This window comes from Macrotis lagotis, chromosome 3 (assembly GCF_037893015.1).
Source record: "Macrotis lagotis isolate mMagLag1 chromosome 3, bilby.v1.9.chrom.fasta, whole genome shotgun sequence".
Lineage (NCBI taxonomy): Eukaryota > Metazoa > Chordata > Mammalia > Peramelemorphia > Peramelidae > Macrotis > Macrotis lagotis.
Window position 1 is genome coordinate 286,866,184 of NC_133660.1, and position 25,583 is coordinate 286,891,766.

General features: G+C 44.6%; 1 long non-coding RNA gene and 1 pseudogene across 1 annotated transcript; both read right to left on the reverse strand.

Annotated features, from left to right (window-relative positions):
- Positions 1-7,619: 7,619 nt before the first annotated feature.
- On the reverse strand, positions 7,620-8,207 carry LOC141519414 (small ribosomal subunit protein eS1A-like; annotated as a pseudogene).
- Positions 8,208-12,236: 4,029 nt separating this feature from the next.
- On the reverse strand, positions 12,237-18,512 carry LOC141516645 (uncharacterized). The gene is made up of 3 exons (XR_012476772.1): positions 18,337-18,512; positions 16,305-16,365; positions 12,237-12,773 (listed from the first exon to the last, which is right to left on the reverse strand). It is a non-coding gene; the product is annotated as an uncharacterized LOC141516645 (long non-coding RNA).
- Between the last annotated feature and the right edge of the window lie 7,071 nt (positions 18,513-25,583).

A 25,583-nucleotide genomic window follows, 5' to 3' on the forward strand; every position in this document is an offset into this window, starting at 1 on the left:
TAGATAAAAATGGAGAGAAATTTTGATGTGTGGTGTAGGGGAGATGAGAGAATTCACCGGCAGGCTCCTTTTTCTGTAGAGTGAGTATTGAGATCATTATCGAAGGAGAGGAGAGCAGCAAACAAGCAAAGATGACAAAAGATGAAAATAGTGCTAGAGGAGAGAGAGAGAGAGAGAGAGAGAGAGAGAGAGAGAGAGAGAGAGAGAGAGAGAGAGAGAGAGAGAAACTGAAGAAGCTGCAGTAAAATTGGAATATTGTTAGTAGCCTGGTGGAGGAGCTGTGAATTGGTCCAATCTTTCTGGAAGGCAATTGGGACTTATACTAAGAAAGTGACAAAAATTTGTACAGCCTTTGACCTCAAGATTACACTGTTTGGCATATACCTGAGAGGAGGTCAAAAATGAAAAGAAAGGTCCCATATTCAGCAATATATTCATGTCATTGCTTTTTTGTAGTAACCAAGAACTGGAAAAATGAGATGCCCATTGTTTGAGGAATGACAAAACAAATTGCAGAGCATGAATGTCATTGAATATCATTTCAATGTTTCCATGAAGAATCTGAAAAACATGGGAACCCTCATATGAACTGATGGAAAGAGACATCCGCAAAACTAGGAAAATGGCTCTCATGTTGACAACAACAGAATGGAAAGAACACACAAACAAAAAGTGATAAACACTGATTATGATGAACAATCTTGGTCCAGAAGAAGGTGCATCTTCTGCCTTTGTTGAAGAAATGGTCCATTCAGGTCCAGTTCAGTGGATGGGTGGGCTATTTTTTTGGAATTGTTCTTGTTTCTCCCTGTCTCTCTCCCTGTCTCTCTTCCTCTCCTCTCTCCTTCTCCCTCTCCCTCTCTCTCTCACTCTTTCTCCTTCCCTCTCTCTTATCTCTTCTTTCTCTTGTTCTCTCCTTCTCTCTCCTTTCCCTCTCTCTTTTCCCTTTCTACCTTTCCATCTCTCTCCCTTTCTCTTTCTCCTTCCTTCTCTTTTTCTCTCTCTGTCCTTCTTTCTCTTTCTCCTTCCCTCTCTTCCTCCTCCTCTCTCCTCTCTTTTCTCCTTCCTTCTCTTTCTCTGTCTCCTTCCCTCCTTCTTTCTCTTTCTCCTTCTCTCTTTCTCCTCCTTTCTCCTCTCTTTTTCTCCTTCCTTCTCTCTTTCTCCTTCCTTCCTTCTTTCTCCTTCTCTCTTCCTCCTCCTTTCTCCTCCCTTCTCTCTTTCTCTCTCTCCTTCTTTCCTTTTTTCTCTCTTCTCCCTCTCTCTCTGTCTCTGTCTCTCACACACACACATATACATACACACGCTTATGTTAGAAGGAATCACATAGGAGGAAATAGGAAGAGATAAATTAGGAAATAAAATTGGTGCAAAAATAAAAAAGAGAAATTTTTTTAACAAAGAAAGAGAAGAGTGGGGGATTGGAAAGTAGAAGGGGCTTCTTCATGAGGTCCATGACAGAGCTAGAGGATTGCTAAATAGCAATGGGGCCCAGTTGAGTTAGAGAAAAGGAATTTTGGTTGGATCCAGTCTGCATGGCTTCTTGGCCTCCTCCAGCAGTTCGGGAATAGGAAGGGAAAAGGCAGATGGTGAGGGTTACAGAGAGTTGAGGATTAGCAGGGTGTAAACAGAGGAAGGACAAGGGGACGAAGGACTCTAGGTCAATGTGTTGTTGAACTGCTAAACTCTGAGTTAAAATTCCAAAAGGAGGACATTGAAGTAGGGGGTGATGGCCTTAGGGGACAGGGAGGGAGACACTACAGCAGGGGGTCTGAGTCTGGAGTCCATGGACCCTCAAGAGATCTGGGAATAGATGTCAAGAGATCTATCAGCTTGACTAAGGGAAAACCACATCTGCTTGTTCACTAACCTCTAACTGAAATATAGTATTTCCTTCCATTATAATGTCAAAATCTAGCATTCCCTTCAATTATGATTTTTTTAAAAAAAATTTCAGAATAGTCTATAGTCTTCGTCAGACTGCCAAAGAGAATCCCTATACAAGAAACCTCAATAATTCCTAGACTAGAGGATCGGAGTGAGGAGGAAAAGAGAAGTGAGGCATGGGAAGAGGCAAGGGATGGGCAATTGGGATGAGGAAGGTTGATTTTCTGGGTAAAGATTTAGCATGACTCGACAGAAAGGACTGGGTGTACAAAGGGAGCTCAATATGATTACTGGAATCCCCAAGGATGAGGTTAGGGTTTAGGGTGAAGAAGACTGAACACAAAATATAGCAGGTACTTAAGAAATGTTTGTTGAATGGAATGGAATCAAATCCAGCACAGAATTTAGTGCAAATTAATGAAGAATCAATTATTAAGCCTGGAATGAGGCTAAGCATTGGACCACAATGTGAGATAGACAGTCCTAGAGATCAAGGAGATCATACTCTAATAGTGTGAAGTAACAGAGATAGAGGGAGTTGAGGAAGGAAAGAAAAGGACCAGGAGTCTGGGAGAAAACAGCAACAAAGAGACTTATGAAAAAATTTCAGTGGAGGAGAGTTGCTGAGTGATAATGGCAGGAGCAGTGTTGGAAATGAAGGGGGGATGGAGTCGAGGAAAACCAACAAAAGGAAAATGAAATAAAGAACCACCACCTCGTTGATGGCAAGGGATGTTGTGTCTTCAAAAGAAGATATGACTAACATGGAAATATGTTTTGCATGACTGCACATGTATAATCAACATCAAATTACTTGCCATCTTGGGGGGGGAAGGGAGAGAAAGAATTTGGACTCAAAATTAAAATAAAAACCAAATGTTAAAAATCATTTATAAAATGTATGTGGGGGAAAATAAAATGTTATTTTTTTAGAAAGGAAAGACAGGTTACATTGAATGCCAAAATATAGGAAGAGGGTGCTGAAGGGATTTTAGGGTGAAGGGAAGTTTGCTAATGATGAGGAGGCATGGTGATACCTGGTGCAAGTCAACCAAGATGGCCCTAGGGAAAGCAATGAGACAAATTGAATTGGAAATGGAGAAGGATGTCTTAGCCTTAGCCCTTGGAACACAAGAGTTATCAGAGATCTGGGGCACTGATAAGACACTACTAGGAAAGATCATTTAAGTGATTTCAGTCTCAATTTCCTCATCTGTAAAATGAGAATAATAATATTAATGGTGAAGCACCAAACAAATATTAGCTAATATTTTTGTTGCAACTCTCAATGCTTCATATGCAAAGAACAGAAAAAAAAATAGTCCCTATTCTCAGGGATTTATATTCTAATGGAGAAGACATGAAATTAACTGGGTAGATACAGGACATATTGAAAAGATGGTAGATTTAGAATTGGAAGAGAGGGTGGAGGTGAGCTAGCTCCACCCTTCCATCTTACTTTATTTTAGTTTTTTGTTGGCAAGGCAATGGGGTTAAGTGACTTATCCAAGGTCACACAGCTAGGTAATTATTAATTGTCTGAGGTTGGATTTGAACTTAGGTATTCCTGACTCCAGGGCCAGTGTTCTATCCACTGCATGACCTAGCTGTTCCCACTCTATCATTTTACAGAGAGAAAAAGAAGTCCTAGAAGGTTGACTCTTCCCCCAAATAGTAACAGGCAGCTATGAAGACTTTGGTCCTCTGACCCCAGAGTCAGTGATCCTTTCCATCATCTTCTGCTGCCTCAAGGGTTGTTGCCCAAAGAAGATGAATGGGAAAGTAATTCATAAATTATGAAAGAAACTATAGAAATGCATTGGAATAAAAAAAAGAAAAAGAACCTTACACTCATTCTTTTTTTTTTAAGAAAGATTTTATTTATTTTGAATTTTACAATTTTTCCCCTAATCTTGCTTCCTCCCCCCCCCCCCGAAAGTAAAGTCTGTTAGTCTTTACACATTCATTCTTAAAGGACAACAAAACAGAGGTTATTCATGGGATCTCCCTGCAAGGTTTCCTCCCCCAGGACCTTCCTGGTGGCCTTTTCTGGATCCCTCCCATCCTGGCAAGCAAATTCAAGGAAGTCCTTCCTGCCAGACCCCATCTAGCATGATTCCTTCACACTAGATTTATGGCTAGAAACTTGAAGTTGATTTTATTTCCAGGCCTTTCCAGGCTCAGTACTTCTTCCTGTCTGAAGGTGAGTAAATTCCAGCCTCCTGGTTCCCTAAACTTGGTGATTCTGAACCATCTACCCAGTTCTACTCCTACCTCTCCCTGGCCTCACGCATACCTATCCAGTAAAGCTCCCCCATCCCTAGTTCTTACTCAGCGTAACTAGGGTGTATTAATTGGGGCTGTGTCTCAAGGAGCAGAAATTTAAATGGGGTAGGGGTTGATTCATTGCATTCCAGTAAGTAGTATAATAGCCAGCCCTCATATCAGAGGTGCTCCTGAACACCCCAACTCCCAGTGGGCTCCACGAAACTGTAGCTTGACCAGCAGCCTTACCCCAGTAAACATCTCAGCAGGTGTACTAAAAGCAGCTTAGGGTAACCAACAGGTATCAAACCTGTTGGTGGTGTAAGAGGTGAGTGCCCCATTTATACGAAGACTTTCCGATGAAAATAATTTGTTCCAGTGGCCGAGTGGCCTAGTTGGCATTGGGAAGTAGTTAGAGTTTGGTCAGGCACCAAAGGTACCAAGGTCTACTTCATTCTGGGTCATCGTCTTTCATCTTAACTTTTTGTCCTGCCGTTGGACTTTGATGTCAGGGAGAGAGAGTGAGACTGTGCGACTCTGCCTCACTTAAATCCAATTCATGTGGAAGTCGTCAACTTGATGGTTTCTTTGAAAAGAAAGGACAAACAATAGCATCCCCAGCACTTTGGCACACAGAAGGAGCTTAATAAATGCTTACTGACTTGACATGATTTGATTCCATGGTAGTCTAATTTCATTAAGGGGAAACTGAGGCAAAGAGAGATAATGACAATTCTTTACTCCTTGTTTGTCCAATGCTCTGTCCTTGTTGCCAATGCTGCTGGCCCTCTGAGGACATCCCCAAACCCACTGAGAAGGCAGCTCTACCCCAGAAAGGGGACAAAGACTGGCAGACCAGACTGTGTTGAGTAGACAAGAACATGGCAGATGGGAGTCTAAAGGAGGATCTCAGGGCAGTGGTATCAGGGCTGGGTGATGCAGTACCAGGCTCTGGCCACAAGGGGTCTTCTGTGTTCCACTAAACAGCCCCTCAGTGGTCTGATTCAAGAAGTGCAAGTTTCTCCTCCACAGAGTTGGGGCTGGGAGGAACATGGGGCTCCCTAAGAGGTGGTGACCTTGGCATGTTCCATGATGCCTTCTTGTAGAGGGCAGAAGACCCGGTCTTCATTCCAGCTTCTAACCGTCATGTGACCTTGGGCCAGTCCCTTCCCTTGCTTGAATTGGCTTCATTTGTCCTTAAAATGAGAGTCGTGGAATCTAAGGTCTCTGAAAGCTCCAAATCCATGAATCTGATAGAAGCCCAGTGGTCTTCTAGCTTCCCTGAACCTGAGGCAGTCTAGCATCCCCAGATACCCTCAGGAGCATCGGACCCCTCACAGAACAAAATGGCGGAGCTAGGAGGGCCCTTAGGGACCATCTCGTCTAAGGCCCCCGTTTTACAGAGAAGAAAACTGAAGCCCAGAGATAATGAAAGGAATACAAAGCCCGAATCTCTGACATTTAGCTCCTATCCCTATCAGTCAGTGTACATTTCCATCCCATGATGCCAACCATGAAAAAGAAAGAGAAAAAGAAAAATACAAAGTAGCTTGGTCCTCCATGGCAGGGAACCCTTAGCCTTTCTTCTGGACTCTTGTGGCTCTACCTGATAAAGGCCAGGAACCTTTTCTCAGAATTTTATTTTTAAATAATTGAAGAAAATGCTCATTTTTTCACATCCAAACTCACTAACCCCCTAAAATCTAGAGAGGTTTTTAAACCATTGGTCAAAGATGAATCTAGGTGGCCGAGTCCTGGAGACAGGAAGATTTGAGTTCAAATCCTGCCTCAGATACTTTCTAGCCATGGGCACTTTACCTTATGTGAACCTCAGTTTCCTCACCTGTCTTATACTTGCAGGCCTCCAAGGTCCCTTATGGGTTTTAAATCTATGCTTCTTTTGTCCTTATATCACCATGTCCCGCTGCCTTCTGTCCTCCCAGTAAACCTTCCCTTGTAACAAAGGCCAAATGCAACTGAGCAAAACCAACTATCTCATCAGATTTATTTCTGAACCCCTAGTTTCTCTCTCTCTCTCTCCCTCTCTCTCTCTCTCTCACACACACACACACACACACACACACACACACATGCTCCTCCACGATCACATTTCACTAATCCTGTGTATCTAAGATAACAGCAGCTCTGGAGCCATCATACTATTCGACAGAGCAAAGCCTAAGTCATCTATCTCCTCTTCCTGCAAAGGACTCGATGGTCAGATGTGCTGATTAAAATAGTCAGGGTGTGGCCAGTCAGCTTCATGATCACCTGAGGGCCCTTCCTCATCTCTCCTCTGAGATCAAGATCTGTCACTGACGATCACAGGACATCCAGCTAGTGGATATTATTCTTTTTTTTTTTTTAGGATTTTTTCAAGGCAAATGGAGTTAAGTGGCTTGCCCAAGGCCACACAGCTAGGTAATTATTAAGTGTCTGAGGCTGGATTTGAACTCAGGTGCTCCTGACTCCAGGGCTGGTACTCTATCCACTGTGCTACCTAGATGCCCCCCCACCCCGATATTATTCTTTTTGTTTGCACTGTGAGGTATACTTAGGAACCGCTTGGCAAACTTCAAAGCCAATATAGAAGTCAATGAGGATGAGCTGTTCCTTGTTCTGATTATCTCACTCTGCATCAGTTCATACAAGTCTTAGTATGTTTCTCGGAATTCCTCCTATTTAGTGTTTCTTCAGAAGCTTGTGGCAATTGTGATTTTTAAAACTCACTTTTGGTATTGTAATTATAAACGACAGGACCCCATTGTGGAGTCATTTAGATTAAGTGATTCTAATGACCATAAACATATAAGCAGTGATGAACAGCCACTGTCCTGTCCCTGTGTCAAGTATAGAAACAATCAAATCTCCTGTGTGGATGAGTGCCCTGCCCCGCTGCTCACTACATTTCTGGGGGACCAGTAGCAACTTAAACCTGCTCCCATTTCTGGTCTTGATTGGAAAACTCCCCTCCTTGGATAAGTGAACCCCCATCTTCCACATCTGGGCTTAGTTAGAAATGTGCCCTCCCATATCTGGTTAATTAATAGCGAGGGAAGTCAATCAGCCTCAAGGTCACCTGAGGGGACCATTTCTTTATCTCTTTTCCAAGACCTTCCCAACCAAGCTCATTTTTAAGAGACAAAACATCCCTGCTCAGACTCAATGATAAGGTTGTATTACCACTAGGATTTTTGCCATAACACATGTCTCCCTCACATGAGTGACCCTGGCCTTGTGTGTGGGGTGACCTAATAATAAAGCTCATCCTTTCAGTTGCTTCCCAAGTATCATCTCCTTTAAATCATTGAACCAAGATCTTTGTTGTAATCCAAACAATGAGGTCAAATGAAGCAGATCAATAATACTTCTCTCCCAAGGATCTCCACTCTTATTTTTTCAGCCTTTAAAAGTAGTTATTTTAGACAGATTCTTGGACTAGCAGGTGGCTCCCATCCATCAGCTCTTTCTTATTTAGTGCCTGTCTCATCCTTATGCAGTTTCATTCATTTTCCCAATTGAAACTTGGACTTCTCAAGCAATGTGAACAAATATACTGTTGAAGAGGGTAAATTGCCTGGTAAGTCTCTTCTCCGTCTTTTCCAGAGCTGTCTGGAAGGAGTTTATTAATGACTTTTTTCAAGTCATATATCTATACCTGTTGAGTTGTGATTTCATCATCTTATAAATTTGATGGACCTGTTGGTACTGGATATGAGACATCTTACAGATTTAGTAAAACCCATGCAGGGAAGGCAGATCGAGGAGCCATCTATAGTTTTGACATCAGTATGAGCTTCAGTCATAGTCTTTTTTTAAAAAAAAAAAACCAAGGAACACATCTTATCACAGATAAGTTCCATTCTATGGAAATAAGTCAAATCATTTTTACCCTGAATGTTTTCAGTAACCAACTCCAATTTATGGAAAATCACCTTATCATCCTATAAATAGGCCAAATTATCTTCAAAAACATAACCTGAAAGACCTTCAGAGACAATTTTCATTTGTTAAGTCCTTGTGACCAGGGTCTTACCAATATTTTGAATATTGAACATAATCAACTTGATTATAGAACGATGGACATATGTTGTTGTTTATCCTTTGTTCTGGAAGGGAACTGTGACATCAGGGAGGTGATGCCATGGCAAACACATGAATTGGATTTGAGTGAGGGGGGCCGTGCTAAGTCACCAGCCTCACTTTCTCCTCCAGAGCCATCTGGGTCCAGGGGCCAGATATGAATCAAGATGACTGGAGATGGCCCTGTATTTGAGGTAGTCAGGATTAAGTGACTTGCCCAAGGTCACACAGCTAGTAAGTAGCAAGTGTCTGGGGTTAGATTTGAACTCTGGTCCTCCTAATTCCAGAGTTGATGCTCCATTCATAGAACCACCTAGCTGAGGGTATATGAATGCATTGTTAGTAGAGATGTGATTGGGTCCAACTATTCTATAGAAAACAATTCGGAATTTTGCTGAGACAGTGCCTAAAACATTCATGCCTTTTGACCCAGAAATTCCACAGCTAGGCATGTATCCCTAAGGATGTCAATGATTGAAAAGAAAGGCTTCACGTACACCAAAGTGTTTTCTGAGAGGAAAGAATTGGAAGCAAAGTAGGTGCCCATCTGTTGGAAAATGGCTACCCAGGTTTCAGTACATGGATGCAATGTAGGAAATAATGAATATTATGAATAGACAAGCACAGGAAGATATGAACTAATGAGTATAAGTAGCAGAGTCCTGAGAACAATGTACGTAATGACTACAAGGATATAAATGGCAACAAAAACGACACAATTGGAACTGGATGTTTTGAAATGATGATAACTAAACTTGGCCCTAAAGGAGAGATAGAATTCTGGAAGAATCCTGTCTGGATTCTATCTGGAAGATAAAATCTGGGAGAATTCGAACTGGAAGATGAATATCCTCCAGCTGAATGTTGTAGAGTTGTAAAAAGCTGATCCTGACCTTGGAGAAGAGATGAGGAACTGACCAGGTGATCGTGGAGCTGATTGGTAACCTGGAGGAGAGGTTCTGAGAGACTGAAGACTCAGTTTGTGGAGTATTTGCATATCATATAAAACTCTTTCAATGAGTATTGCTTAACTCTTTTCTTTTTAATTCTTTGCTTTAAAAGTGAGTCTCTGGGGAGGGAGAGGAGAGAAACATTAGAAATGCATATGATGGAAAAACAGAAGTATCAACAATAAAAACAGCCTACATAAAGAAAATGGATCAACTATATTTTTCTTGGCTCTTTTCTTTTAACTGCCCTTAGTCAATCTATTATTCTTGCTAACTGCCATGATGCCTCCCGGAAAGTCAAAGAGCTGCAATAATATTTAGTCACATTCATGCGTCACAACGTCTTTAGATATTTCTCACTTGATGAGCATCTCCTTGGATTCCAGTTCTCTGAGGCCACAAAAGTGGCCTGCTATAAATATGTTGGAATGGATGAGATCTTTCTTTCTGTTTTTCACTTCCTTGGGGGTCCTCCCACTGGGACAATGGATTGGTCAATCCAGAAGCATTTATTTAACATCTTCTATATGCCAGACACTAGACTAGGCACCAGTATTACCAATATCAAAAATGAAATAATGCCAATGGTGAGAAAGGGAAAGAGGGGCCGAGAAGGGGGAGGAAGAACCACATGGATATGAGACCTTTTGGATATGTGAGATTTGCTGCTAGTATGCTAATTGTGAGATCCTTTCCAGGAGAAAAAATGATCACAGAAATATTCTGAGGATGAAATGAGAGGCAACCTTATCCTGTGGTCCCTCATCCAGGATGAATAGACACACTGGATCACATGAATCTTGCTCATCTCTGACTGGAGTTCAAATCCCACCCCATACTTTTACCAACTGGGTCCTCCTGGGCAAGTCATTTAACCTCTGCCCACCTGAGTTTCCTCATATGTAAAATGTAGAGAATAATTTCACCTCTCTTTCAGGGTTGTTGTAAGGATAAAATGGGATCTTTTACTGTAGACTATAAAGTATTAACAGTACCATTTTTATATTATATGTTTTGTTTTTATATAATATAATTATTATGATATGAAACCAGGAAATACATTTGTAGCAAAGAAGGATAGTTCATGGGCTCTTGGAGAGGCAAAGAAAATGGCTAATGGAAAGACTAACAGACTGTCTTCTGTGGGGGGTGGGGGGGAGGGGAGCAAGATTAGGGGAAAAATTATAAAATTAAAAAAAATTAATGAATTAAAAAAAGAACATGCCTAGTAGAAAGGGTCATATCCTGAGTTTAAAGGCAGCAAGAACATGAGACTCTTGATCATTCTACATTGTGGTCATTCTGCATGCTAATTTTGAGCAAAATGATTCCTATGAAGATAATGAAAGCTTCCTTGCAAACTTTTCTGTTTTTTGGTTTCAAGGGATAAGGAGGCAGAAAAATTCCATGAAGAATTTGATAGGACACATCCCAATTCAGGCTATATGCATTTGAATACTCTCTGGGGCAGAGGGGAAGATGAAAACATTACAGGCTGAATATAGAATCATTCATAAGTAAGAAATGGGAGAGGCCAATAGCTTGTCAGCCTGTGGTATATCACAAATACTTTTCTGACCCTAGAAATGACAAATACTTCCCCCATTTTAACAGACAGGAAACAGCTGAGTACTGATATGAGCATTAGTTGCAAATCAGTAGTCTATATACAATTAGACCACTGACTTGTCAGAGCAAAGAATATCATTTCTAAATTAGAAGAAAGAATAAAAATAAGGATCTTTGGTGACTGGCATGGTTTAGTGGATAGGAGAATAGACTTGGGGTCAAGAAAATCTGGATCTGAATCCCACCTTAGATCCTTACCAGCTACATGGTCTCGATGAGCCTTCTTCAGTCTCCATTTCCTCATGTGATTAAAGTAGGAGGGGGTGGCTAGGTGGCACAGTGGATAGAGCAGCGGCCCTGGAGTCAGGAGGACCTGAGTTCAAATCTGGTCTCAGACACTTAATAATGACCTAGCCATGTGGCCTTGGGCAAGCCACTTAACCCCATTGCCTTGCAAAAAAAACCAAACAACTAAAAATAAATAAGGTAGGAGAAAAATGATAGTACCCACTTCACAGAAAGATTCTGAGGAGCAAATGAGATGCAGCCTTAAAACTTAAGTGCTATCTATTAGTGTTAATTAACTTTGCTGTTGATGCTGGGAAAATGGGGACTAGATCAATGAAAAGGCATCAACATAAGTCATCAGCATTTCCTAAGGAAGCTTAACTGATGTCTATCAATGACCAAAATGAGTAAACCAAAAGATATTAGAGACTCTGAAGAAAACCACCAAATTTGCTACAAGGGAAGGAGTTGGTTGAATTTGGGGAGGGGGGTTGTCACTTTTTTGAGGAGTGTGTGGGACAGATGGGGGAGAAGAGGGCAATAAGAGTGATGCCACTTATCAGTTGGTAGAAATTGGCAGTCAAAGGTTCAGAATGAGACATGTGGATTTGATTTGATTGCCTGAGCTCACTTGTTTCAAAGGAGAATTTCTGGGCAGGGATGGAGGTAGGAGAGAGGAGTCAGTGGTTAGTGATCATCATTTGAAAAAAATGTCGATACAACATTTTAAAATATGTAAAAGAAGACAAAAATAAGTTCACAGAGGGACAAAAACATACAGAATCAGACTGAATTTAATAGATGCTTTAAAAAGCTAAACTATGTAACAGACATTTCGTTTTCTATGCAATAATCTTTTTTTGTTCTTTCTTGAATACTGAAACATTCCTATTGCTTGACAAGTTTTTTTTTTAAGAAAAAAATCTAAACTTAGATAAACAAGGAAGCTTGGATAAAGAATCACCTAAGATCATTCTCAGGGTATTTGTGCATGAAGTTAAAAAAAAAACAGAAGAAAAATGGAAAAAAATTTTGCAATTTCTTCCAAGGATGTTAGTGGCGGTCATGACATTTTGATGGGATTATTCAAGCTCCCAACAAGCTTCGAGAGAAAAAGAAATAACCCCAAAGAAAACAAATGAGAAAGAAGAGTTAGATAGCATCTCACCCTTCCCACCCACCCTAGAGCCAGTGCAGAGAGATGGGCACCAAGGGGTGAGCTATCTTCAAGAAAGGAGGACCTCAAAGGTTGAAAGGAAATCATAGACATTATTCATAAGTCAAGGTGCTGGTACCTTTTAAGAACTTCCCCCCCCCACCCCAGGTAATTTTCCTGTTTCCTCAGATTCTTTGTTAGGTTCATTGACATGCGAGTTGAAAATCTGAGTCACCCAAAAGGGAGTGGAGAGAAGGTCATATGGAGGTCTAAATAGGTGGCAACCCAAGACAAAGACAGGCAGGAGAAGCAGTGGAGTGGGGATTATTAGGAAAAGAAAGGAGGGGGAATAGTGGGCTGTCAATTTAACAAAGTCAAAACAAACTGTCCAGCATAACATCAGACAGACCCCACTGGGATCCATGTACTGTCAATAGATTTAGAGGCAGTTTGGTGGCTTCCTGAATAGAGTGTTGAGCTTGGAGTCAGGAAGAAATAAGTTCAAAGCTGATCTCAGATCCCCTAGCTGGGTGATTCTGGAAAAAAATCCCAATCTTCATCAGCCTCAGTGTCCTTTTCTGTAAAATGGGAATAATAATAGTACTCAGTTCGCAATATTGTGTGAGATTTAAATGAGATGACAGGTATCAAGTGCATTTCAAACCTTAAAAGTTCTTGAAAATGTGAGCTATCGGAGAAAGGCTGCCAATATGTCAGGGCACCAAGCTTGGAATAAGGAAGACCCCTCTTCCCAAGTTCAAATCTGGCCTCAGATTCTTTCTGGCTGTGTGACCCTGGGCAAATCACTTAACTCTATCTCAGTTTCCTCATCTGTAAAATGAAGAGGTTGGTTCCTTCTAGCTTTAAATCTATGGTCCAGTGATTGCCTATGGAGGATTTATGGACCAGGGTCTGAATATTGGGATTAGAAGCCACCACTGGGTCCAACCTGTCCTTGATAAGAGCTCCTCCCCAACACCCCAAGAAGTGGTCTTGGTGGGAAGATCTCCAGGGACAGAAACTTGACCCACTTTTGCACAGATCATAATTATAGCTAATATAGATATCATATATTATATATAGCATTTATATAAAGCCTACTCTTTCCAGGCAGTGTGCTAAACACTTTACAGTGATCTTCACAACAAACCTGGAAGATATTATTATGACCCCTTTGTACAGATGAAAAAACTTAGGTAAGCAGGTTAAGTGACTGGTTCAAGGTCACACAGCTCAGAAGTGTCTGAGGCAGGATTTGAACTCAGGGTTTCCTGACTCCAAGCCTGGCGCTCTCTCTACTTCCTCACCTAGTTGCCTATACATTCCACTAATTCCCAGGAAGTTCTTCCTGATGCCAAGCCTACACTTATCTCTTGGCAGATTCTCCCTTTTGTTCCTGGTTCTTTCCTCTGGACAAGCAGAAGCAGCCCAGTGGCATAGGAGAGTGTTGGACACTGAGGAAGAGAAAGAATGGATGGACTGCAATCTACACCATTGGAGGGACTGTCCATTAGAAGATCATGGAAGTCATGACTATCCCTGTGGGACAGTTGGATGGTAAAGTGGGCAAAACAGTAGTCTTGAGGACCTGAGTTCAAATCCAGACTCAGACACTTGCTAGTTGTATGATCTTGGGCAAGTCACTACACCCTGATTGCCTCAAACCGAAGGCCATCTCCAGTCATCTTGAACTATATTTGGTCACTGGATCCAGATGACTCCAGAGAAGGAAGTGAGGCTGGTGACTTAGCACAGAGCCCCCTCACTCACATCCAATTCACATGCTTGTCATGGCATCACCTCCCTGATGTCGTGGGCTTCTTTGAGAACAAAGGACAAAAACATCATCATTCCCATCATCCCTGTGGGGATCCGGGTCAGAGGGGCTAAATAGAGGAGTGTTTGGGGATTAGAAGGTTGGACGGGATGGGTCTGGATGGGGGTGGGGGAGGGGGCTCAGGCTTTTTTCATATGATCCAAAATCCACATTTCAGATTTCAGAGTGGGAGCACACATCTGGGAGCAGGTGGCAGCGACACAATGGAAGCTGTGGGCCCGTGGTTGGGTTTGGGTCAGCTAATTAGGTAAGAATATTTTGGGGCTCAGACTCTCCAATGAGGATCTGCCTCCTGATTCAAAGGGCCCCCGGGGTCTCCCAAGCTATTGTTGGATGGAGCAGAGGATCTCAGAGGCCCCTTTTGGCTCTGGCCAGATTCTGTGGTTCTATGAATCTTGGCAGAAGGTAGCCAATTAAGATGTGTCTTCTCTAGCTATTGTCCTGGGGCCTTGGCATGACTGTGCCCAGCATCTCTGCAGGGCAGAGGACTCCCTTGGTGGGAGGAGGGGACACTTTGTAGGTAGGGCTCTCTTACACAGGACAGAGAGGAGACAGCTTTTCTGTATGGCCAAAGGTCAGCCTGGCAGCCTCTTGGGAGGGAAACTTGGGGTTTTTCACTTTTTTCTTTATAAAACTGTTTTGCCCCTTAGTTTCCCAATAAAGTTCTTTTTGTATCACCCCAGAGATGTATTATTGAGTGAGAGGATCTTAGAGGCCAGGAGAATAGAAGCCAGAAATGCTGATGCTCAGCCAGTGATAGGGTATAAATTCTAAGACCTCTTCTGGTTCTGATCTGGGTTCTAAGTTTTATCCCAGTTCTGACCTTCTGGATTTTATATTCTGTCTCAGCTCTGACATTCTAGGTTCTGAGATTGATGTCAGCTCTCACATGATGGTCTAAGACCTCTCTCAGCTCTGACATTCTGGGTTCTGGGTTCTAAAATCTTTCCCAATTCTAACATTCTGGGTTTTATGTTCTCTCCCAGCTCTGACATTCTGGGTTCTATTTCTCTCCCAGTCCTAATATTCTGCATTTTTAAAAATTCAATTTTATTTTTCAGGTCCAAATTCTCTTTTTGCCATCTACTTCTCCTTTTCCCAACCCCCACTGAGAAAGCAAATCCCATTACAAACATAGGCAAGCAAACCCAATTGGTTCCTTGGTCATGCTGGCTATTCTAAGACCCCTCCCAGCTCTGACATTCAGTGTTCCAAGGGCCTTTTCAGCTGTAAGCTTCTAGGATTCTTAGCCTAGAGCAGCCTGTCTATCTCTAATCCTGCCCCAGGCTTTGCTTTCCCTCCCAGGACCCAGGCAGCTCCCTCCTACCCTTCTCTTCCCCCTCCTCACTCCTAAGGGATCACAGGCCTTGTCCCCGTAGGGAAAACAGCAGGTGCCCCCCCAGAGTGGCCTGAGCCCCTGGAGCTTGGGTTCAAAGAATTAGAGCAAGGTCCAGCCCCTGGCACCACTCCCCCCCAAGGTCATCGGGGCCAAGAATCACCCAATTGTCCTCCCGATTGCCTCCCTGGTAACCCAAGGGGTGTCCTCCCCATCCTCCTCCAGAGACACTGGTGCCTCAATGTCAATGGCCCTCCTGGGTCCAGTGGCCCAAACAGGGAAGGGCTGGGTCTGAGTGGATCCAGTTACCTCTTGCTGTCATGGGGGCAGTGGCAGCTCACTGGAGCCAACTCCAGGCTCGGACAATGCCACTCAGTCCCAAGGGGACGGAACACACCAGAGAAAGAAGGTCAGAGCCCCAGCTTTGGAGCCAGTTGTCTGCCACTGAGATTTAGAGCCTGGCAAGGGATCTTCAAGGTCACCCAGCCCAGCCTCCTATTTGACAAAGAAGGAAACTGAGGCACAGAGAGAGTATGTGATCTTTGCCAAGGTAATAACAGGAAGTGGAAGGGAGAAGACTCCAGAAGCATCATTCTCTTCACTCGCCTTCTGTCCTCGGAAGGAGGAGTTCCAGATTTGGCTTTGGGAGGAGCCAGCTCCTGGAAAAGGGAAGGTCTTCCCCAAGGTCCTCTAGCCCAACCTTCTTATGTTACAAAGAAGGAAACTGAGGCACAAACTTAGAGCTTGGAAGAGCCTTAGAGAATATGGAACCCATCCTGGAGAAGAGAAGGACTTTCCCCAAGGTCATCCAGTGCAACCTCCTTATCTTACAAAGAAGGAAACTGAGGCACAGAAAGAGTACATGGCCTTTGCTGCCAAGGTAGTCATAGGAAGTAGAAGGGTGGAAACTCCAGAAGCAGAGTTGTCTTCACTCACCTAGGAAGGAAGAGCTCCAGGTTTAAAGCTGGGAGGAGCCATTGAGAGCATAGAGCCCGACCTGGAGAAGAAAAGGAATTCCCCAAGGTCAAACAATTTGTAACAGAGTCAGAATTTGAACCCAAGACTTTGATCTTTAAACCTGATTCTATGACTCTTTGGTCATATACTCTTCTCTCCTGAACTCTTTCCATTCATTCCAGGTCGTGCCCTTGACTAATGACAATTGAGCAGGGGTTCTTAGGGAAGGGCCTCCCCTTCCCTTCCTTTTTTTTTTTGCAAGACAGTGGGGCTAAGTGACTTGCCCAAGGTCACACAGCTAGGTAATTATTAAATGTCTGAAGCTGAATTTCAACTCGGGTCATCCTGACTCTAGGGCTGGTGCTCTAAAACTGCTGCCCCTCTCCCCTCCTAACAGTAGTCCCCCTGAGGCATCTGTTTTTTTCCTTCTTTATTCTCCCCAAGCCCAAATCTGGATCATTCAAGGGTCTGGATTGCCCTGGTGGATTGCAGGAGGACTTGAGGCTACCATGGATCTAATCCTGAATGCTCTTCTACTGCAGGGACTCCCTGGGCTGGGGGGAGAGAAGGGGGTACCTTGGCTCCCACTCCCCAGATTCCTTAGAGAAGTTCCACCAGTGTCCACCAGGAGGAGCCATGACACTGTGCCTACTCCTTGGCATACCTGCGTCTTCCTTCCTGGCTCTCACCTGGGAGCCCAGGAGGTAGGGGGATGCTCCAGAGTGAAGATATTCAATTATTTCCCCACCCCCACCCCAGCATCTCTGAGCCTTCAGCTCCACTCTTTCAAATCCTGTGCCTGGGATCAGGGAGGGACCTTCGACCAGAGATGGGGGGATGTTGGGATGGTCAGGGACATGGCCCGAGATTCTCTCTGCTGATCCCAAACTCCTCCCAGCTCTGCCATATTCTGTTCTCACCTTTCCCCATCCATATCCCAGGGTCACACAAGGAATAAGGAGCAGGGCTGTCTTTTGAACTTTGGGACTAATGCTAGCTGACTCTCCACATTTGTGCTGATCTTAACAAGGAAACAGTCCAGTCAAGTCAAGTATTAACCAAGGGCACTGTGAGAACCTGGGGATACTAGAGAAAGGCACAAAACAGTCCCACTCTCGAGGAGCCCCCTATCTAATGGAGAAAGACAAATCATCCTGAGGCCATCAGAAGAGAAGTGGCTTGTCCAGGGTCACACAGCTAGTAAGGGTCTGAAACTGGATTTAAACCCAGATCTCCCTGACTCCAGTATCAGTGTTGTATTCAATACCATATAACAACAAAGGAGAGATTTTATTTTCAATTATTTGGCTCAGTTTCCTCTTTAGTCGGGATAGGAGAGCTTGACTAAGAAAACTTACTTTAAAATTCCTCCCCATTTTTATGCTTTTCATCTATGTTTGGCTTCATTGATTTTGTTTGTGCAAAAACTTTTAAATGTTATATAATAAAATTGATCCATTTAAAAACAAAACAAAGAGAATAGGGAATATTACCAGTTAAGATGACTAGGAAAGGTCTTGTGTGAGAAGAATAAAGGACATAAACTGAGTTTTGAAAGAAATTATTGACTCCAAGAGGTGAAGAGAAAGCATTCCAGGCGTGAGGGACAGCCTGGGCAAAGGCGAGGAGTCAGGGGATGAAATGGGATTTATGAGAAACAGCTCTCAGACCAGCTTGGCTGGAATATAGAACAGAAGAGGGGGAGGTGAAATCAGTCTAGAAGGTGTTTGGGAAGCAGATGGGGATGGGAATGTTTGATCCTAGCAGCAAAAGGGAACCCTGAAATTTTGTGAGGAAGGGAATGAGACGGCCCATTTTAGGTTTTAGGAACATCAATGAGGCTCATTGTGGAAGATGAATTGGAGAATGAGAAAATTCCCTCTCCCCTCTGGACTTCAGCCTTTCCTACAGGCCCAGGCCCTTCAGACCCACTGTCCACTGTCAAGCCTTGTCCTCCAGTGTCAACTCAGATCTCCCTCCCTTCCTTCCCCGGCAAAATCTACCAACTCACCCTTCTCTAGGACCATCAAGAATTGGGTTGGGTCAGACCCTGCCTCCTCCAGGTCTGTAGCTATCTGCAAGGCTGGATGATCCAGAGCCTCTCCCTGGGGATCTGCCCAGCACCTGTAGTCCTGGGTGGAGGGGGGCTTGACCTTACCCCAGCTGCCTCCTTCTCCCCCTCCCCAACCCATCCCTGTCCTCTCAGTGCCACCAAACCTGCTCTTCCAGCCTTTTCCCTTTTCTGTCTCTCCTGGGCGGGCCCTCTTGGCTCACCACACATGCCAGGCCTTGGGGGCATTTCCTCCATGGGGCTCCCTCAGAAAGTGGGCAAAGGGAATGAGTGGAGATCAGCCCTGGAAAACCCCAAAGAAATTGTACTTGAGGCTTTGGAGTCTACCCCAACTGAATTTTACTGCTCTTGGGGTTATGGACCGGCTTGTTGTCCTTATAAGAACAAGGGAAACAAGAAGGAAAAGAGAGTGTTGGACTCCAGGACCCACATTAGGACAGAATATATCAGAGAATATCAAAGAGACCTTAGGATGTCAGAGATGGAGGAGACCTTGGCACAGGGGAGGGCCTTGGAGCCCAGAAAACACCTTAGAAAGGGACCTTAGAACAAAAGCAGAAAAGAAAGGGTCCTTCAAACTCCAAAGACAGCCAGCTGGACTGTCTCCGAGTCCATCCCCTTTATTTGACAGAAGAGGAAACTGAGGCCAGAGGAAAAGCTTCCAAGAGAACCTCTCTCTGGTGGGATGGGAGAGGTTGGCACCTCTTCCAGCCCCACCCAGGCTGGCCAAAGTAGTGGCCAAGGGTCCTGCCAGGTCATCCTCTGCTGCTGCTGTCAGCAGGGCCTCCAGGTGTGCCAGAGTGGGAGGAGGAGAGGCAGGTGTGTTGGTCAGGAGGGTGCTCCCCGGGCCTGGCCCCGCAGCCTGCCACCCAGCCTCCTCCCAGCTAATTTTAGCTTCTGGGACTTCAGAGGCACCAGTGTAATTAGGTGGTGGTGTGTCACTTTGCAGCTGCCTCTCACATCTCCAGAGTAGTCACACGCCACTCGGAAGGGGGGGAGGAGGCGTGGGTGACACAGAGGAGTGGGGTGCAAGGGAAGGAGCCTTCAGGGAAGGCTGGAAGAGATCATAGGATAGGCTGAAGGGGACCTCCAGGGCCATTTTACAGATGGAGAAACTGAGGATCCTTGGCCCAGGTCCTTGATCTGATGGAGAATAGTGCCGTAGGGCTAGAGGAGCCCTGGGGAAGAGCCTGGCATCAGATGGGGAGTGGGGAATCATGAGCAGATTACAAATGGCACCCCCTCTCCAGTCTGCCCAGTTACACAGCAGGAAGCCTGGAGCCCTGGACAGTCTCTCTCTGTGTGTTCTGGTAACTTGTTCTGCCTGCCCCAGGGAGTTTTTCTGGCCTATTAGCCCTTGTCTATCTCCTGCACTCACGGGACCTCTTGATGGACAGTCAGAAGACACACTCCAACTCCTACCCTTCTGGCTCCATTCCACACCCACTGCCTCTCAGCCTCAGTTCTCCCATCTGTAAAACAGGGGAAGAGGTCAAATTACCTCCACAATGTTTTCCAAGTGAGATGTACTTCTCTAAGACTCAGGCAAAGTTGGGATGAGGAAGGGGAGGTTGCCTGGACACCCCAAAGAAGACTTTTAAGGTGACTATGTAAGGAAATTCAACTGTGTTCCATCCAAAAGCATTCCTTCAATGCTTACTGTGGGCCAGTTTCAGTGCTGGCTTTGAGGATTCAAAGATACCATCCCCAATCCCAGCCTTCAAGGCTCCATCTAGGAAGGCCTCACTGGGGAAAGACTTGGCAACTTTGCCTTCCTCCCTCATCTCCTCCCTGCCCAAAGTCATCCCAGAACCCACTAAGGAAGGTCAGTCATAGGAAGACCAGACACCCTCCAAGGACTCCCCAGATCCTTCACGTGACTTGGCTGAAGTGAGAGTCGCCAACCCTATGTCTTCTGATGAGACATGTCTTGCCATCTGCCCTACTACCATAGCCTTCTAAGGTCCTCTAGGTCTTGCTTCTAACTCAAAGATGCCCAGCAGTGTGATTATAAGGAGCCCTGGGCCTTACCAGCTACCCTATGGCTGAACTTGTATGCAGAAACACAAAATCTAGGAGTGGGGGCAATAAATGAATGATGTGGGAGGGGCCTATTAAAGACTTTAAAAAGACCTCTTGTAGGAACTGGCTAGAGATTCCAAGAAATAAGGGGATGACATTATAGGCATGGGACACAGCCTGGACAAGGATCCAGAGGAAGGGGCAAATTTACAGGGAACCAAGGCAAGCTTGCCAGTTTAACCAGAGTTTGGAGTGTGTAAGGAGGAGTGATGGGAAATCAGGAAGTCAGGAGGGAAATGGGATGACTAGGACTACAAACACCAAACAGAGCAGTTTGTATTTCAGTCTAAAGACAGTTGAATAATGAGAATGGTCTGTTGGAACTCCTTGGAAGGAGTTGAGTAGTAAAGTGGTGATCTCCTTGACACTGGAAGTGTGTGAGAAGAGGCTTTTGGAAGGGGTATTGTGGAAGGAGCAATGGTAGGGAGTCTTGGAAAGTGAGCCAAAGATGAAAATCAGACCATATTGGTCTGACTGAGAAGGGACAGTAGAGTTGAACTGAGGCATTTCCCTAGGAGAACAATACCTTTGGAACTCATCTTTCCTCTTGGCTCTAGGAAACTCCAACCAATGAATTCCAAGGAAATTGGGACCTGGCCCAGCCGCTTAATCAAGATTTGTCTGACATTGAACAACAATTGGCAAGGGTCTGGCCATAAACTTCATATCCAATTACTAGAACATCCAGGACACACTACCTCATTGTATCCATTAACAAAAATTTTTTCATCATAAAAATGGCAGGCGTATTGATGCCTGAGAAAGTGGAGTGGGTGTCCTAGATCCCCCGGGGCGGGGGTGCTATCTGTAATCAACCATAATGCAATGTTGGAAACCAGAGAGATGTACCTGGAGAATGGCCACATTGTCATTTCCATAGAACTTTGGGAGTGGACTTGACATCAGATGGATACTCAGGATACTTGTTTCAAGGAGCTGTGGTTTCTCTAGACGCAGGTTCCATTCTCTCCTTCGCTTCCAAGTTGGGTTGTGGTGGGAAGGAGCCTTGGTCTGGTGGCCAACTTTCCAGTGGGGAGCTCCTTTGTCCTTTGCCTGGTTTTGGCTGAAAGAACTATGTCCATCTCAGCAGTCCGGACTTGATGCTTCTCTGGTGTGGTAGGACCCACTAGAGTCTATTCTCTGGACCAACTATGTTCATCTTTGATGAGCCATCAAAGACCTATGGATGGGAGAGGTCTTGGAATCCATCAAAATCAAGAGCCTAATTTTACAGTTGGGGAAACAGAGCACCAACGAGGTTGACTGCCCCAAGGTCACACAGGAAAGTAAATGTTTCAGGTTGGGGAGAGGAATAATTAGGTCTATATCATTGGCAGCTTGGCAACAGTATGGAAAATGGATTGGAGAAAGAAGTGGCAGGAAGCAAGGAGGTCAAATGGAGGGGTACTGCGGTGGTCTGGGTGAGAGGGGATGACAAACTAAGGTGGGGTACAGATTGTCTGAGTTGAGAGCAAGGAGCAAATGTAATAACTGTCCCAGAACCAGAATGAATGAAGTTTGACAACTTAGACTAAGTGGAGTGAGAGTGTTTCTGAGGTTGGATATTCTACAGGGAACTCAGAGATTGTTCTGTCCTCAAAAGAAATAGGGAAGGGCAGCTAGGTGGTGCAGTGGATAGGGCATTGGCCCTGGAGTCAGGAGGACCTGAGTTCAAATCCAGCCTCAGACATTTAATAATTGCCTGACTGTGTGATCTTGAGCAAGTCACTTAACCTCATTGCCCTGCCCCCCCCCCCAAAGAAAAAAGAAATAGGGAAGTCTGGAGACAGGATGGGTTAAAGGAAAAAAATGTTAGGGATAAGATACCTACAGGACACCCAAGTGGAGAGGACAATAGGGAAGCTGACAATCTAAGAATGGTGCCCAGGGGGTATTCTAATGGGCTGGAAGAGTTGAAATGATGATTAAACCTGGGGGAGCTGGTGATATTTCCAAGGTGAAACGTGTCAAGGGCAGGGGACCCAAGTCAGAACCTTCTGCCATGCTCATGCTTAGTTGTCTAGGGACAAATGACAATCCAGGAAAGGAGACCGAGAGGGAATCATCAGGCTAGTAGACGGATGACTTCCCCAAATGGCTGTTTATCAAAGGAAAAGAGGATTTCCCAAAGGACAAGGTTATCTGTAGTGTCAAAAGCTAAAGCCAAATAGACAGGGGGGAAAAAACTCCAAAAGATCTTTGGATTTAGTACTTAAGAAATTGTGAATCACTTTGGAGAAATCCATTTCAGTCAAGGGTTGGGGCCAGAAAGTATTAAGAAGTGATTAGGAGGTGAGGGAATGGAGGGGACCCATGTGGATGACTCTAAGAGTTTGACTATGAAAGGGAGGGAAGATTCTAGCTTGAGGGGATGGTGGGGTCAAGTGAAGGTTTTTGAAGGATGAAGGAAACATGGGCATTAGCAAAGGATCCAATGAGTAAGGGGAGAATGAAGAAGGATGAAAATGAACCACCATATCAAGGGGATATGCTCCCCTAGTTTAGGAGGGAGAAGTCCAAGAGTCAAAGATCAGGATTTGACCTTGGCAAGGAGATGGGCCACCTCTCCGGTAGTGCAAAGGGATAGAGAATGAGGAATGATGAAGAGGGGTTTTGTTTCTCTGGATTCCGCACAGTCAACATTTCTTACAGAATAATAATATTATATTACATCCACCTACCCCAACTTCTCCTGTCATTTCCCAATCAATGGGTACCAACGTTGTATCTGGTTTTTTCCTACTACAAAAAGCATTTCTATGAATATTTCCACATATATGGGACCTTTCTTTTTGCCACTAACATCTTTGGTGGTATAAACTCAGTAGCCAATCCTCTCATTTTATAGAAAAAGAAATGGAGGCTCAGAGAACTGGTTAGTAGAACCAGAACCAAAATGGAAGCCTTTTAACTCCCATCCCAGGTCTCTTTCTGTTGACCCTTGAAGAGTTAGCCGTTGCTCCCAACCCCACCCCACTTCAACTCTCCATCTGTATTTTGTGGACCCTGGTCTTTTCAATTAGACTTTTACACCCTGGCCCTACTCCCCGGTTCCAGGCCACAGTGAATTGGAATCTTGATTCTGGACTCCCCCTAACTCCCCAGAGATACTCCACTCCCCCCCAATCCCTCAGCAGTCTCCTGGAATTAGAGTACACTCAGGTGGCAAAGCAATGCCCAGCCTAACTGAAATTAGATCTCATTATGACCTTGCAGCTCAGAGCCCTTGGGGGGGGGGGCATGTCTCCACTTCCATTATCTCCTTGTCTTTTCACAACAACTCTGTTAAATAATCATGTCTCCTGTTCTTTTAGTGGTTTAGGATTTAAAAGCATTTTCCTAACAACAGGCCCCTAAGTCTCATTGTCTCCATTTTGAAGATGTAGAGACTGAGGCTCAGAGTGGGAAGTGATTTGCCCAAGATCACAAAGCTCGTGAGTGGAGATTGTTGTTGTGATTCGGTCATGTCTGACTCTTTATAACTCCATTGGGGTTTCTCGGCAGAGATACTGGAGCTGTTTGCCAGTTCTTTCTTCAGTTCATTTGACAGAGGAGGTAAATGAGGCATGGGGTTAAGTGAATGGCTCACTCACACAGCTAGGAACTGTTCTGTGGTCACATCGGAATTCAGATCCTCCTGACTCCAAACCTGGTGCTCTATCCGGGTGCCCACCTATCCTCCTGATCTCCCCCTCCAATATAAGGCAAGCTCCTTAAAAGCAGTGTTTTTATCTCTGGATTTCCAAGTCTAGGTGCTTAATAAAAGAATTGGGTTGCCTTATGCATAAGCACATGATAGTTGCTTAATGATGATCTTGTAATGGAGGGATGAATTTCCTCCTAAGAGGGAGTGAACAGGGTGGGCAAGGCTAGCAGGGAACCATAAAACACAGACTCAGGCACCTTACTTAGGAGGTTTAATTCTTGTAGTCTAATAACCATGGATTAAGCAGCCATTGTGTTAGGCATTTGGGAGACTGAGGACCTGCTCTCAGGGGGTTTACACTCTTCTAAGTATGCAGATAATAAAAGCCAATGTGGGGCAACTAGGTGGTGCAATGGATAAAGCACCAGCCCTGGAGTCAGGAGTACCTGGGTTCAAATCCGGTCTCAGACACTTAATAATGACCTAGCTGTGTGGCCTTGGGCAAGCCACTTAACCCCATTTGCCTTGCAAAAAAAAAACAAACCTAAAAAAAAGCCAATGTCATTGGAAGAGAGAGAGAGAACACTACCATGGGTGGGGGTAAGGGGAGAATCTGGGGAGGTCTAAAAGTGGTAGCATCTAACATGGCAGGTTTGTTTGGGGTCACCCAACTTCCACACCCTCCCCTTGGACAGATACAGAGGCCATCACCATGTAGGAGGAAGCATCCAGGTCCTGGGTCCCGATCCCCAGTTCTACTTCATAGTCACTGTGTGAATTGGGGTCTCCCTTGGGACCTTCGATTTCCACCTCTGTAAAATTATTGAGTTGGTTGGGGTAGTTCCAACGTCTTTCATTTCTAAATCCCATATGCATGTGCTTCTAGAATCTAGGAATATACAAGGAATATGCAAGGTCCAATAAGGATGCTGGCCATCACTGCCCATTGGGGAGCAGTTCCACATTGTATTATTGCTTTATAGCAATGATCTCAGTAGATGTAAAAGTGGAATAAGCTGAGCTCTGTATGGCAGCAGAGATACTGAGGCACACTGGGGATCAATGAGAAGAAGCCATTTCCTTAACAATCAGAGCTAAACCGAAAGTGGAATGGGTGGCCTTGAGGGGGACTCCCTGAGAGGGTGACAGGACATTTATAGAGTGGCTTGGGGAATAAAGTGGATGCAGTGGCCTCAGCAGTGACCAGAGCCCCTGAATCCTGGGAGGAACCACCATCTAACTTGGAGGAGTCATCCAGACTCAAGGTCTACCCTACCTTCTAGGGAGAGACCTCAAGGAAGAGGATGATGATTCTTCCAGGGGGACTCCCTAGTGACTAAGAGGGAAGTTTTGATGGATCTTAACTGACATCTCCTCCTCACCCCCAAACACACACATCCATTGCTGCCAGGGCTGGGTTGATTCCCCAAGGGACACTATCTCCCACTGCTTGGGGGCG